This window comes from Prionailurus viverrinus, chromosome D2, assembly GCF_022837055.1.
Source record: "Prionailurus viverrinus isolate Anna chromosome D2, UM_Priviv_1.0, whole genome shotgun sequence".
NCBI lineage: Eukaryota > Metazoa > Chordata > Mammalia > Carnivora > Felidae > Prionailurus > Prionailurus viverrinus.
The window spans coordinates 20,877,392-20,891,693 of NC_062571.1; the positions used below are offsets into that span (position 1 = coordinate 20,877,392).

A 14,302-nucleotide genomic window follows, 5' to 3' on the forward strand; every position below is an offset into this window, starting at 1 on the left:
TTTTCTTTTTTCTCATTCCACTGAGGCAAAGCCAGACACTCATTTCTACTGTTGATCACTAAGGGGGAATTTATATTTCAGTCTCTGGGTGGGGCTTTATGTGTTTCTGTTGTGAAATTTATTTTCTGTTCTCTGAACTTGGTTTGTTAAAATCCACACTATAGGCCATGAGGTAAGAGACATTTCTTTTTTTTATTTTTTTAAAATTTTTTTTCAACGTTTATTTATTTTTGGGACAGAGAGAGACAGAGCATGAACGGGGGAGGGGCAGAGAGAGAGGGAGACACAGAATCGGAAACAGGCTCCAGGCTCCGAGCCATCAGCCCAGAGCCTGATGCGGGGCTCGAACTCCCGGACCGCGAGATCGTGACCTGGCTGAAGTCGGACGCTTAACCGACTACGCCACCCAGGCGCCCCGAGACATTTCTATGGCAAATGCTGACTCTAGCCTTCACTTACTTATTTCTTATCACTTCTGATCTAAGGAATATTCTTATTTAGCAAAATATATTTTTATTTAACATGTTTTCTACTTAAATAGCTTTATCTGAATGTCCAGCTTACCCTTTTCTACAAGCACAACTTGTATATGCTATCTTCTCATACCTTTGGAGCAGTTGATACAGTGTATCATAATCACATGGTTCTTTTTTCTTCAGCCAAAACTAAAATTTTAATAGGTTGCTGAATGTGACTTTTTAGTTTTTGAAACCCTTGACCAAGCACAGAGAAGGTGGGGGGGGTGGGTAGTATAAAGAGCTTAGACTTTTCTTTTAAGTATATATTCAAATATATTTGAGCGGAAATACACCAGCATTTATTAGCTGTGTGACCTTGAACGAATTACCTAGTTTTTGAGTCTCTTTCTTCACCTGTTGAATGCGATATAATTCCTACCTTTTTTAGGACTAAATTAGAGTGTGATTATTGTACACCTGAATCTAGTATAACACTGTATGTTAACTGTACTGGATTACAAAAATAGACTGATTAAGCAAAGCAATCTACATAAAACCTCCCTGTCATGTCACATAGTAGGCATTCAAATGTTAATGTTGTCATCTTCCTCTCTTAAATACCTGGCAAATTATTCCCTATATTTTTCCCTTGATTTATTCCCTGCAAGGGATTTTATTGTAATTAATTAATTTAATGCTTATTTATTTTGAGAGAGAGAGGGAGTGCATGTACAAGGGAGCACGAGCTGGGGAAGGGCAGAGAGAGAGGGATAGAGAGAATTCCAAGCAGACTCCATGCTGTCAACACAGAGCCCAATGAGGGGCTCTATCTCATGAACTGTGAGATCATGTGGGCCCCAAAATCAAGAGTTGGATCCTTAACCCATTGAGCTACCCAGGCACCCCCTTGCAAGGAGTTAATAAAATAGTAAAAATATCTCAGGCATTTGCTCATGTTTAATCTCTCTTCTCTATTTAATAAATAACCCCCTTTGACAAATATATTGGAAGTGATGGCTTTTTCTGACTTTTCAATAATAAACAAGTAAGAGGTTTGTGATTAGGGCCAATGGAAAATTCTCAGTTCAGTTCAGCTTGTCAATTTCAAGGAAGGCACAGATTATTACTTACCAAACTAGAATTTTACTTTCTAATTAATTGCTGTGAGTTTGTACCTCTGTAGATTATAAACAAGATATAGAAGGAATTACTCAACTCTCTTTGGCCTTCTAGTCCTTTAAAAGCTAATTTGTAAAGTAGTATCATAATAGCATTGTATGGTGACAGATGTTAGCTAACACTTGTGCTGAGCAGAGCATAAATGTACAGATTTGTGGAATCACTGTGTCATACACCTGAAACTAATGCAACATTGTGTGTCAGCTGTACTTAAGTAAAAAAAAAAAGGTAATTTGTTAAGAATGACTTAAATTTAGTCTAGACACACAGTTTCTTACTAGCTACTATGATGGTTCTTTACCAAACTTGTTATGGGAGCACAGTAATATATATTTTTTTATTTTTAAGCAAAGATGTCAGGCATTTGAGGGAATTTTATGAAGTCAGTTCTCATTTGTTCACTGTAATTATGAAAAAGTACAGGGTAAAGTCTTTAATGCTCTAGTGTTAGGAATTAGTTTTAACTTCTCTATATGAGATTTTTCTCCTTTAAAAGTTAGATGTGTTATCAGCTATCTAAAACAAAACTTTTGGGGGTGCTTGGGTGGCTCGGTCAGTTAAGTGTCCAACTCCTGATTTCAGCTCAGGTCATGATCTCACAGCCATGAGACTGAGCCCCTCATTGGTCTCCACACTGAATGTGGAGCCTGCTTGAGATTCTCTCTCTTTCTCTCTCTCCCTTTCCTTCTCTCTTTCTCTCCCTCTCCCCTGCCCCTTCCCCACTCACACATGTGCTCTTTCTCTAAAAAAAATTTTTTTTAAGTAAAACAAAACTTTTAAGTACTCTTTTTTTGGGGGGGGGGACAGAGGGAGGGCACAACTCCCTTCCCTACCTTCTTGTGGAATGAGTGAGGAATAGTAAAATTGGATAAAGACAAGGAAGGGTAGAGGTAGAGGGAAATTAGGAAGTCTGACCATCTGTTACCAGTCTCTAAAAGATCAAAATCACCTTTTAATGTAGTTAAAATATTCAGTTAAGTCTTTTATTTTGCATATGAGTGTCAGGTGACTTATACTGATAAGAACATATAGCTAGTTAATTGTAGAGCCAGGAATAAAAGCCTCTCCAGACTCAGCTGTGTGATCCTAAGCAAGTTCTTTAATCTCTCCAAATGTGCTTTTCAAGTGTCAAATGGGGATCATGCCTGCTTTATAAGGTTGTATGGAGAAAGTAGAGCTCATGTGTATTTGTGTTTATGAAGTGCTGGTGCATACCAGGTACTCAATAAATGGCTTTTTTCCCCATTGTATCATCTTGGTTTGCTGTAAATTAATTTTTTTGTGAACATAATAAATAATAAGTTTGCCAGTAAACACAGAATTGAAAATTTTATGGTCTTTCACTTTTTAACAGAATGCACAGGGTACAGACTGGGAGTAAAACTTGGTTTAAAAGATTCCCTGAATCATTTTAGCTTGAAAAAGTGGAAGTTTTACATTATCTTTAGATGCTCTGATTTTGGTCACTGCATTATTGCCTTGGGTCAGATATACCAATTTATACAAAGAGCGTTCTCGAAGACATTTCCTTGCCTTTTCCTCTGTGAATTTTTCTTATGTGAGCTTTGATGCTCACTTGAATGACCTTATAAAAGAAAAGGAAAATATGATGTTTAAAACTTACACTTTCCACTCAATTTTTTTCCAGATAAATTTACAGTGTTCTGCATCTCACCTTTCTGTTTGACCCTGGTTGAAAAACTCAAAATTTTCCTTTAGCACAACAGCCTGTATTCCACTGGTCACATTTGAGCTTTACACCATTTCATTTGCCCTTTTAACAAACACACATTCCAAGGATTGCATCAGTTTAAAATGGATGGAGTGAGTTGACATTCTCTTATTTGGGAAAACTTGGTTTTATTGATGAAATGGAGTTTGGTGTTTGTTTACCACATTTATGGAAAGCATTTTGCTTTAGGCTGGTTACAGTGTGCAAAGCAAAACCCAGCAACTTATAAAACAAGATTTCTCTTCCCTCTCTAAAACTTGTGGCTGTACCTAGTTCAATATTTTTTCTGATCAGGCCAGGGAAGAATTTAAAAACTGAGAACTTGGAATTCAGAGGGATACATGCACCACTGTATTTATAGCAGCATTATTTACAATATCCAAATTATGGAAGCAGCCCAAGTGTCCATTGATAGATGAATGGATAAATGTAATATTATTCAGCCATAACAAAAAAAGAAAACATGCCATTTGCAAGGACGTGGTTGGAGATAGAGAGTATAATGCTAAGTGAAATAAGTCAGAGACAAATACCATATGATTTCACTCATATGTGGAAGTTAAAACAAGCAAAGGAAAAAAAAAAGACAAACCAAGAATCAGACTCTTAACTATAGAGAAGAAACTTATGGTCACCAGAGGGGAGGTGGGTAGAGTGTTGAGAGAAATAGGTGATGGGGATTAAGGAGTGCACTTGCGATGAGCATTTGGTGTTGTATGTATGAAATTGTTGAATCATTATATTGTACATCTGCAACTAATATAACACTGTATGTTACCTGTACTGGAATTAAAATTAAATTAAAAAAAAAAAAAAACCTGAGGACTTAGGACCAACGTTAGGCTCATTTAGCTATTTCTTTTTTCCTTTAACAGTGGGGCTCTGAAAAAGACATAGTATCTAAATGTTTACTTGAGAGATTAATACACCTTTCTTTTGACGTTTAAAGGTATTTTATTTATTTAAATTTTTTTTAATGTTTATTTATTTTTGAGAGATACAGAGACAGAATGCGAGTGGGGGAGGGGCAGAGAGAGAGGGAGATACAGAATCTGAAGCAGGCTCCAGGCTCCGAGCTGTCAGCACAGAGCCCAACACAGGGCTGTGAGATCATGACCTGAGCCGAAGTTGGACACTTAACCGACTGAGCCACCCAGGCGCCCCTAAAAGGTATTTTAAAATTTAGTATAGGGTTGCCTGGGTGTCTGACTCTTGATTTTTGCTCAGGTCATGATTTCATGGTTTGTGAGGTGGAGCCACATGTTAGGCTCCACACTGGCAGCAAGGAGCCTGCCTGGGATTCTCTCTTTCCCTCCCTCTCTCTCTATCTCTGTCTCTCTTTCTCTCTGTACCTCTCCCTGGTTCATGCTTTCTCTCTCTCTCAAAATAAATAAACATTAAAAAATGTTTTGTACAGTTAAAGTCTAAGTTGATGGCATGTACAGTAAGGAAAGCTATTTGTCTTAGAATATTCACCAGACTGTATGTTAAAGACTTCGTGTACTGAAAATGAGCAACAAAATATCCCAAGCACAGTGTATATGAATATGTAATTAAAACACTTGTGCTACTAAATGAAAACTCTTTTCTTATAGTAGTATCTATAGTTGTGCTTGCCATGTTAGAAACTCTCTGTATCACCTGAAAATAATAAATGAATGAGAGTTGATTTTGAGCTTTTTAATTGGTAGTTGGTTTTGAAAAATCATTTCATAAGCTTTAATTAAAGGGATAATTTGAGCCAGCGCTCAAGGTGTGGCCTGTGGTCTGTTAAGAACAATATTGTTGCTATGTCTCCAGAAAAGAGCCAAGGAAAGGAAGATGGAAAGAGATTGGCTGCATGGGAAAGGATTCCTCCTCTGCCTTATTCTCCACTGGCTGCTTCAAGGAAGAGGAGACCATTTTACTACCAATCACTCAGGCTTTGACCAGCAGTGGGGGAAGTCCCTATTATTTTCTAAGCAGTGTTTAACAGAAAAGTTTCCATCCAGCCATCAACTACAGCATCCCCACTCATGTCTACATCTCCATCACCCTGTCTGACATCCTGGAAGTGCGTGATGCATAGCTTTAACTGATGACATAATTCCTGTGGCTAATTGTGGTCTGGTACAATCCATTCATCAGGTGGAATCCAGAGGAATGTGGGGGCATCAGGAAGCTCAGCATGGCAACTAAGGAGCTATGACTTCCAGTTATCTTCATTGAGTTCATAGATGTGGATTAGGTACCTACAGGTCACATAGCTTATGTCACCTGTGAAGGTTGTAGTAGATTAGATAAACCAGTATGAGTCATCAGCATATGTAATATGGACTATCTTCCATTTACCCTTTGATGAACAGACCTGCACACTCACCTTCAGCTCTTTCATCTCAACAGGTAGCCATCAAGGCACAATCCCAGCCTATATATGATGAGGCTTCTGGTATCCTTCTGGTATCCAGTGGCTTTCTGGCTGTCATCCATGCCTTCAGCTTCTACCTACCAGCAGAAAGAGAATCATGCCCCATTCAAGACAGCACTGCTACCGGACTACACTGTCTTTCTGCTTATGACAAATGACTTATTCCCAGACACTGGCATCCCCCTCATCAGTATCTCCTTTGCCCTGTGTTCTTCTCTGATGGTGCAGGTCAGCCAACTGGAGACCATTTTTATCACCTCCCTGCTACACACCTGGCTACCACCCAGCTACCACCCATGAGTTGGTGGCTCTAATGCTTGTTTATGCATTGTACCAGCCCAAAGAAATGCTGCCCCACTGCAACCCAGAGGGGAAGTAAGGGCCTGGGTCTCATTCCTATCTGCCTGCCTGGCCCGAAGGAGCCAGTGGAGTTGGTGGGGAGGGTTCCTGGTAACAAGGAGGCAGAGTTAAATGGATGCTCTGCATCAGCAAGGGCCAGTAGGAACACAAGGCTCAGAAGCAGCACCTGGGAGTGTAGTTCAGCCACAGGATGGACATTGTGCTCTTCCACCTTTGCCTGCTCTTTATGGCCTCTTATCATCATGGTCACTGTCCTCTGGAACACTTCTTCAGACGCCCACCTACAAACCCCAGTCTTGAGCTTCTCTTGCCTCTAGAAACCATCCAGGCTCTCATGCCCATCCAATCCCAGCCCCTAGCCTCAGCAACCACCTTGTTGTTTTTAACCCAGTCCTTCCATGCGGTTTCAGACCAGACCCAGGTAGTTCCCAGAACTTCGCTCTAGAAGTTACTGAATGTCATCAGCTCCCCTCAGCTCTCCCATGAGTTCTGCCTCACTCCTCAGGATTCCAGTTCCTAAAATACTTCCTTGGTTGAATCACCCTCAGTAGGCCTCATTTCAAGGGGAAAAAAAAGACAATTTGTCTTTATTCTTTGAGGATAAATTTTTAGTAAAATGCAGCTAAGTCTCTAATAATTTTAAGTAATTTTAGTTGCTAATTTTTGCTAAGAAAGACCTAGGGGTTTTCTTTAAGGGAAAGAATTTGGGTTTGATAGTGGAAATTAAGGATATAAACAGTATTCCTAGGGAGACATTTAAAAATACATTAATGAATAACAGTGTGACATTTGGTATGCCAGTGATAGTTATTTCCTTATTAAATGGGTCCTAAAGAGCTACCAAAGTATGGAAGTAAGAAAACAGTATCCCTTAAAATGTTACATGATTCAGAATGACCATTATTTTCCCTGTATTAGCTGAAATTTTCCCGTTTATTCTGAATTATCATGGTTTCATTGCTTAAAATGTGGTAAAATATTTCTATTTAAGTATTTTTCTGCAAAGTACATATTTTAGATACTTGGTAATGATTTCAAATGGCATTAAAATGATAAGATTTCTTTGTGGTTGAATTGGTTATGAATTCTATAGTAGTGAACATTTATAGATTCACAATAATAGTGAAGACGTGAAGGAAAAGGAGGAAGATGTGTGCTTGAATCTATTATTATTAAGTTTTGGTGCTTTTAAAGAAGTGCAGATTAGTTAAAGCTTTTCTAACATTTTATTATAAAAATACAAAAAAGTTGTAAGACGCAGGGAATACCATATACCCACTAATTAAATTTTACAATTACTTCTTTATATTTGCTTTATCTCATATGGATGTATCTATCCTTCTATTTATTTATCAATCTATCTTATTTTTTTGTTGCATTTCAGACTAGCAAGCAGACATCAGCACACTTCACCCCTTCACCATGCATACCAGTAATCAGCATTCAATATTTGGAGTGTTTTGTCGTTGTTAAAGTAAATGTACTATTCATTGTTTTTTGACAAATGTGTACATCTGTGTAACCCAAACTCTTATGCAGATATAAGCCATTACCATTACTTGAAACAGTTTCCTCCTATCCCCTCTCCCAGATCCACCCCCAATTTACTGTATCAACCACTTTTCTGAGTTTTTTCACCAATGATTGTTCTAGAATATTATACAAATGGAAACATGTGGTATGTACTTTATGGTATAAGGCTTCTTTCACTGAACATTATGTTTGTGGGGTTCCTCCTATCATTAATATATCAGTAGCTTGTTCCTTTTTAATAGTGAGTTGGATTACATTGCATATCACAGGTAATCTGTTTCCCTGTTTATGGACACCTGGCTATTTCCTATTTTTCACTATTATGAATAAGCTAGTGAGAACAAGTCTTTTACTTGCTGGGTATTTATTTACACTTGGTTGTCTCAGGAACTTAAAAATTAGAATGTTAAAAGTTGAACTTACCCAAGTGTTTAGCTTTTCCACAAGTCCCCAATTCAGTGAGCTATACCACTATTCACAGTGTTGTCCAGGTCGTAACCTTGGGTGTCACCCTTGACTGCTTACTGTCCCTGATCTGTCATGCATAACACATACAAAGTGCTGCCAGTGCTGTCTTCACATTTGCTCACTCTGCCATAGGCCATAATCATTATCTTACCCAACCCCGTATTTCAGGTGGATTGTCAAAACAACTTCCTACCTAGTCTCCTTGCCACCTGTCTTGGCCCTCACTTCATTCCTTTCTTCAAATTACTGTCAGTGATCTTTGAAAAAAAATACACATTAGGTTATGTTACTTACCTATTAAAAATATCTAGTTTCCCAGTGCTCTTAAGATAAAAAAGTAAAATCCTTATCGTACTTTACAAGTCTCTGCATGATTGAACTCCTCCTGCATCTTACCTAGTCTCATCTTTCTAGCTGTGCTGGGTGTGCATCTCTCTCATGCTTTTCTCTTTAGATCCTGCCCCCCTCTGTCATGAGTCAGGCTTTCTAGTTGGACCATCCCCATTTCACACAATTGTGTTCTGTTGGCTCACATACTAAAGACAAAAACTGCCTATGTTAGTTGAGGTTAGAGTTGTCTATGGAAACAGAAAATCAAAGCAAACCCAAATGATTGCTATTTAATAAGTTGGAAGATTACGTCTCATAGTACAGGCCTGGTGTGGTGACAGTGCTTCCCAAAGACTTAGCAAATCAAGGTGCTTCTGCCTACACAGTTTCCCACTCCTAGTTTATGGCCCTTATCTTCATAATCCAAGTTGGAACCGCAGTCTAGTGAGCTGGATGGAAGAAGGGACAGAACATATTGAATCATGGGATTCCCTAGAATCTCCTAGCATCCCTAGGCAGAACTTAGTTTTCTGGCCATCCCTGTCTTCGAGGAAGTCAGAGTACTTAATTTAGGTGTCCATGTGCCCAGCTGAAAATTGAGGGTTCTAATTGGGAGAAAGTGGACATTGGAGTAGGCTCCTTAGAACTGTCATATCTCCCTTGGCATCACATTCTTCTCCAGCCACCCTCTTGTTTTTCTGCTTTTTGTCAGAGTCAAAACTTCTTAAAAAAGTCATCTAATCATATTCTACTTCTCAACTCACTCCAACTCCTGCACTTACCCTTACACTGATGTTTTAAAATTCCAAGGGATACTTTGAAGTCTTTCATTTGACTTAATTTCTCAGGAGCTTTAAGTTCTTCTTTCTTTAAGGAACTCTCCTGTGTGGGGATTAGTCTGGAGTTTTCCCTTTGTTCTCTATGACTTCATCATTGTCTGCTACCATTCTGGAAGCTCATTCCCTCTCTGGTGTTTTCAGCATCTCATGTTCTACCCAATGTCTAAATGTTGGAATTCTTGAGGTTTATTTTTTTATTAAAGTCACACTACGTAAGATTATTTGAACCATTTTTAAGTGGCATTAAGTATATTCACCCTGTTTTGCAACCGTCACCACCATCCATGTTCAGAACTTTTTCACCTTCCCAAAGCGAAACTTCGTGACCATGAAACAATACCCATTCCCTATTCCCCTGACCTCCATTCTACTTACCATTCTACTTTGTCTCAAGGTTAGTTTCACACCCAAATTGGGAGGACCTTTGTTTTTTCTGTCTTTAGTAGGTGAGAGTCTCAGATTCCATGATCTAAAATATCTAATTCCAAATTTATAGTTCCAATTAATTTTTTTTCCTTCTGATCACTAGATTCTTATCACCTTAGCCTGATATTTCCACTTGGCTATAAATCTAGAGTGGCTCATAGACTTCAAAAATGTAACTTAACTAAAACTTTTATTTTCTTAGTCTCATTTGGTCTCTTTCTTTCTTCTAGTCTCGGTGATTGCATGAGCCATCTAGTTATTTGAACCAGAAACCTGATTGACAACTTGATAACTCCTCTTTCATCACTCCTCCCCAATCAAATCAATCAGTAGTCTTGTCAGTTCCACCCTCAGTATATGTTGATTTGCTTCATTTTTCTTTGTCTATGCCATCCTGACCCTTCTCCACGCTCCCATCATCTCTTGCTGGACAGTTGCAGTGCCCTCCTAGCTCTTCTCTCTACTCCCAGTCCTGCCTTCTTCAGTGTGATCTGTAAAAGACAAATATGGTCGTGTTTCTCCAAGGCTTAAAGCCCTTCATTGCCTTCCTAGCTCTTTCTATTGAGATCCAACCCCCTTATCGTGGCTCTCCAGGCTTTGGACTTGGCCCTTACTACCCTCTCTGCCTAACCTATTGCTGTTTCCTCCTGCTTTCTGGTTGCCTTTCAGACCTTTAACACCGAGTTCCCTCCTGCTTCAGGGCCTTTGTGCTGTATTGTACTCTCAGCTTGCAATGTTCTTTATGTTTTCCTTGGCATCTTTCAGTGACGCTCTCAGAGATCGTCTCATGTAGTATAAAGTACTGCCCCTCTTATGTTCTGATTCAGAGCATCCTGTTCTTTTTTAACCCCTACCACACTTAAAAAATGATTTCTTCCTGCTGCCTTTTCTTCATTTCTCCCAGTAGATTTATTTTATTATACTTGTTCATTTCCCCCAGTAGATTATAAGTATAATCAGGGACTATTTAAATTCTATTCACTATTTATGCCTAATGTTTACTGCAATGACTGACACATATCTGACATGCAGTAAATATATTTAAAAGTGAATGAATGTTGCTCCCTGTCCCAGGCATGATTTTCATTACCCACTTTGATGTAACTATGCTTCATATTGTGGCTCATTTCATCAAGGCATAGCCTTCCCTTGATTAATAGACTACATGGCATCTCTATGTTAGGTGAGATCATTGCAACATGTAAGTTTCTTTCATGAAACTTCTTACACTTTGTAGTTAAGGGTGTAAGGGTTGGTTGTTGGTTTCCCTGAGTATAATATCAGCCTTGTGAGAGCAGTGGCCATAGCTGTCCATTGTTGTTGCTCGTAGGTTGAGCATAGTGTCTCATACTTACCTTGTTTGATAAATGAATGAATGCATAATGGGAAAAATATACCTCACCAACTGGTTCATATTTCATAATATAGGATAATTATGCCACTTTATCAGGTGTGAATAGGTTTTGGAATTTGAGTTGTATCGAAAGAATCTTAATTTCTTGAAACCAGCATTTGGAAAGTTTGGTGGTTTTTAATTGGATTCTTTTTAGATGTTAAGAACCTGAAAATTCACAAGGGAAAAACTGTTTGAAACTTTTATTCTAAGAATCACATGAAGACATCTGAAATATTGCCAAATCTAATTCTACACTTTTGCAAATGAATGAAACCTTAGTATATCTGTATGTTTGTCTTTCCAAGTCTCCCTTGTGACATCGTTAGTGCACTTAAGTCTCCGGAGTAGCTTCTTTGGAAACTTTCATAATCAATTAAAATAATTTTTGAAATGTATAAATCCTTTGAATATTACTCATAACTTTTTATGAGCTCTATACTTTTTCCTATGTCAGAAATATTTAAAATTACTTTTGCAGAAAAATACATTTATAGTACAGTAGATATTTTCTGTCATGCTGTACCAAATTCAACAGGGTAATACTTTATTTTTCTGGCATCCTCTTGGAAGTGTTAATTTAACATTAATTCAGGAAAATTTAGTGGTTTTAAAAATTTCTACCAAGTGCAAGGGAATTCACATATAACCTTGTATGAGGCTTAATTGATCTCAGCTTCCCAGCAGCCTTTAGCCCTGGGCCTCCCCACCAAATGCCCTAGACCCATAATCAGGTGCTGGCTTGTAAAAGCTGCCTGTTCCTTCTTCCTAAGATCAAAGCCCAGCTCTTTATAAAATGCCTGGGGCACAGGATTTTCTGATTCTGATAGAAGCACCATCTATTCATTTTTTGAGTATTACCACATTCTGTAATTTCTCTTTTAACCCATCTCAGGTAAACAGAAAATAAGAGAATGGCTTGCTGGTTGTATTTGGTATATGAACATTTAGTTTAGGCCGTATCATATTTATCTAAATAGTGATTTTTAAGTCAATTATTTAGCTGCGTTTTTTTTTAAATTTTTTTTTCAACATTTATTTTTTGGGAGAGAGAGAGAGACAGAGCATGAACAGGGGAGGGGCAGAGAGAGAGGGAGACACAGAATCGGAAACAGGCTCCAGGCTCTGAGCCATCAGCCCAAAGCCCGACGCGGGGCTCGAACTCATGGACCGCGAGATCGTGACCTGGCTGAAGTCGGACGCTTAACCGACTGCGTCACCCAGGCGCCCCATTAGCTGCATTTTAAAATTAAGGAGATTTTACATGCCAGTCTGGTTTGATAGCTTTTCTTGGAAAGTCGGAAAGTCTGGCTACTTTGGGCCAGTGTCTACACATGCTGGTTGGAGCTAGTGATGTGTCCCTGTTTGCCGCATGCTCTTCCACTACCTCTTATCCTGTGATGGTTGGTGTCGGTGCACTGTTGGTTTTCTCATGGTGGAGTAATTCTTGTACCCATATTTATAGATCAAGGGGAAATATGAATAAGGGGGTGGTGAATTTCAGGAAAATGAGAGAAAATGTATTTGGGGCAATGAATAATCTTTGTATGTCTATTTGTGTGTGTGTGTGTGTGTGTGTGTGTGTGTGTGTGTGTGTGTGTAATGTATATTTGAATTAAAAGCATGCACTCTGCCCATCCATTCCTAACTGTTCCTTGCCTGACTCCAGTTGACATCTGAGCCAGGGACTCTTGATTTAGATATATGATCCTATTAAAATAATGTGATTCTACCTTTGGTTTCCTCAAAGGGCAGTGGATTGTTCTTCTAGAAGCTTAAAACTGTCTTGCAAATGAAATGCCCAGACATCCTCTTTGTGATTGTCAAAAGTGTAACTTTCATTGCCTTACCAATAATTAGGCCTTGCAAGACCCGGCAAGTTCACTATAAGTAAAATAGACTTTTCCCTCAAAGATAGTTTATTCTAGAAGGGGGTTGATCCAGTTTAAAAATAGAAATATAAGTGGCATAAGAAAGACAGTATAGCAGCTCAGAGGAGGGAAAGATTGTATTAAATTGAGGGGATCTTGAAGTTGCTTTTATGCTTTGTGATGAACAACAGATAGAAATTGAGTGCAGGAGACCATGAAACAATAGAACTGCTTACATAATGCAAGAAAACCATAGGGATTGGGTGTGGGCAGGACAGTGGATAGTGGTGGTGATGAAGGTAGAGGATACTGAGGAAAAGTAAAACCAAAGAGGTGGGTCATGGCCTGGTATGGACAGCCTTAATGTTAGGCCAAGAAGTTTGTGCCCGACTTAAGAGATAATGAATAAGCACTGGTGGATTTAGAGGAGGGAAATATCCGCACTTACTACTTGAAGGGGAGAGAGCTGGAAGTGCTGCTACCACATGTGAAGCCCTTTGTGGAAATGCTCAGGAGTGGTAATTACCTGGATGGAAGGTTGTTTTAGGTTCTGGGCACAGTTTGGGGGAGAGAATCACTAGGTCTGTGCAACTGATTGGGTACAGTAGTGTGGGCAGCAAGGGAGAAGCTATGGGAGGTAAGAGGACAGCTTTGAACACATATCAGAGAAAAGTGTGGAAGTCAGAAGGAGGACCAGGTTTGGAATGTGCATCCAGTGGGATGCTTTCCATTTCCAGTAACAGGCTGGCTTCACCAACATGAACAGGTACCTGCTCTCATTACTGAAGTGTGCACAGGTAATGGCTTCAGGGATAGTTGATCAAGAAGCTTTGTGATGTTATCCAGGACTCAGATGTTCTCTGACTCAGCTCTGTCTTCCACCCTGTCAGTTTTATCCCAGAGCTGATTCTCTTCTTGTAGCATCAGGGCTCCATGTGTCTTTGTTTCCCATCTAGTGGGAGAGAGAGAACCTTTTCAGAAATTCTCTTTAAAAAGCCTGAAAGCTTCATTCTCAAAAGTGCCCATCAAACCTTTTCTTATTTATCTTTCACCCAAATTGCATCACATGCCTGGCTATTCTTTCTTTCTTTCTTTTTTTAATTTAAAATTTTTTTTTATTTGAGGGAGAGAACACACATGAGAGGGGGAGAAAGAGAAATTTTTTTAATGTTTATTTATTTTGAGAGAGAGCACAAGTGAGCAGGGGAGGGGCACAGAGAGAGAAGGCAAGAGAGAATCCCAAGCAGGCTCCATCTCTCAGTGCAGAGTCCGATGAGGGGCTCTGTCCGACATACCATGAGATCAT

The 14,302-nt window shown here is 39.1% G+C and overlaps 1 protein-coding gene and 1 pseudogene across 3 annotated transcripts in view; both read left to right on the top strand.

Annotated features, from left to right (window-relative positions):
• Nucleotides 1–14,302, top strand: part of BICC1 (BicC family RNA binding protein 1) — a 295,442-nt gene that overhangs the window by 148,540 nt on the left and 132,600 nt on the right. The window lies entirely within an intron of this gene.
• Nucleotides 5,191–6,453, top strand: LOC125148159 (5-hydroxytryptamine receptor 3C-like; annotated as a pseudogene).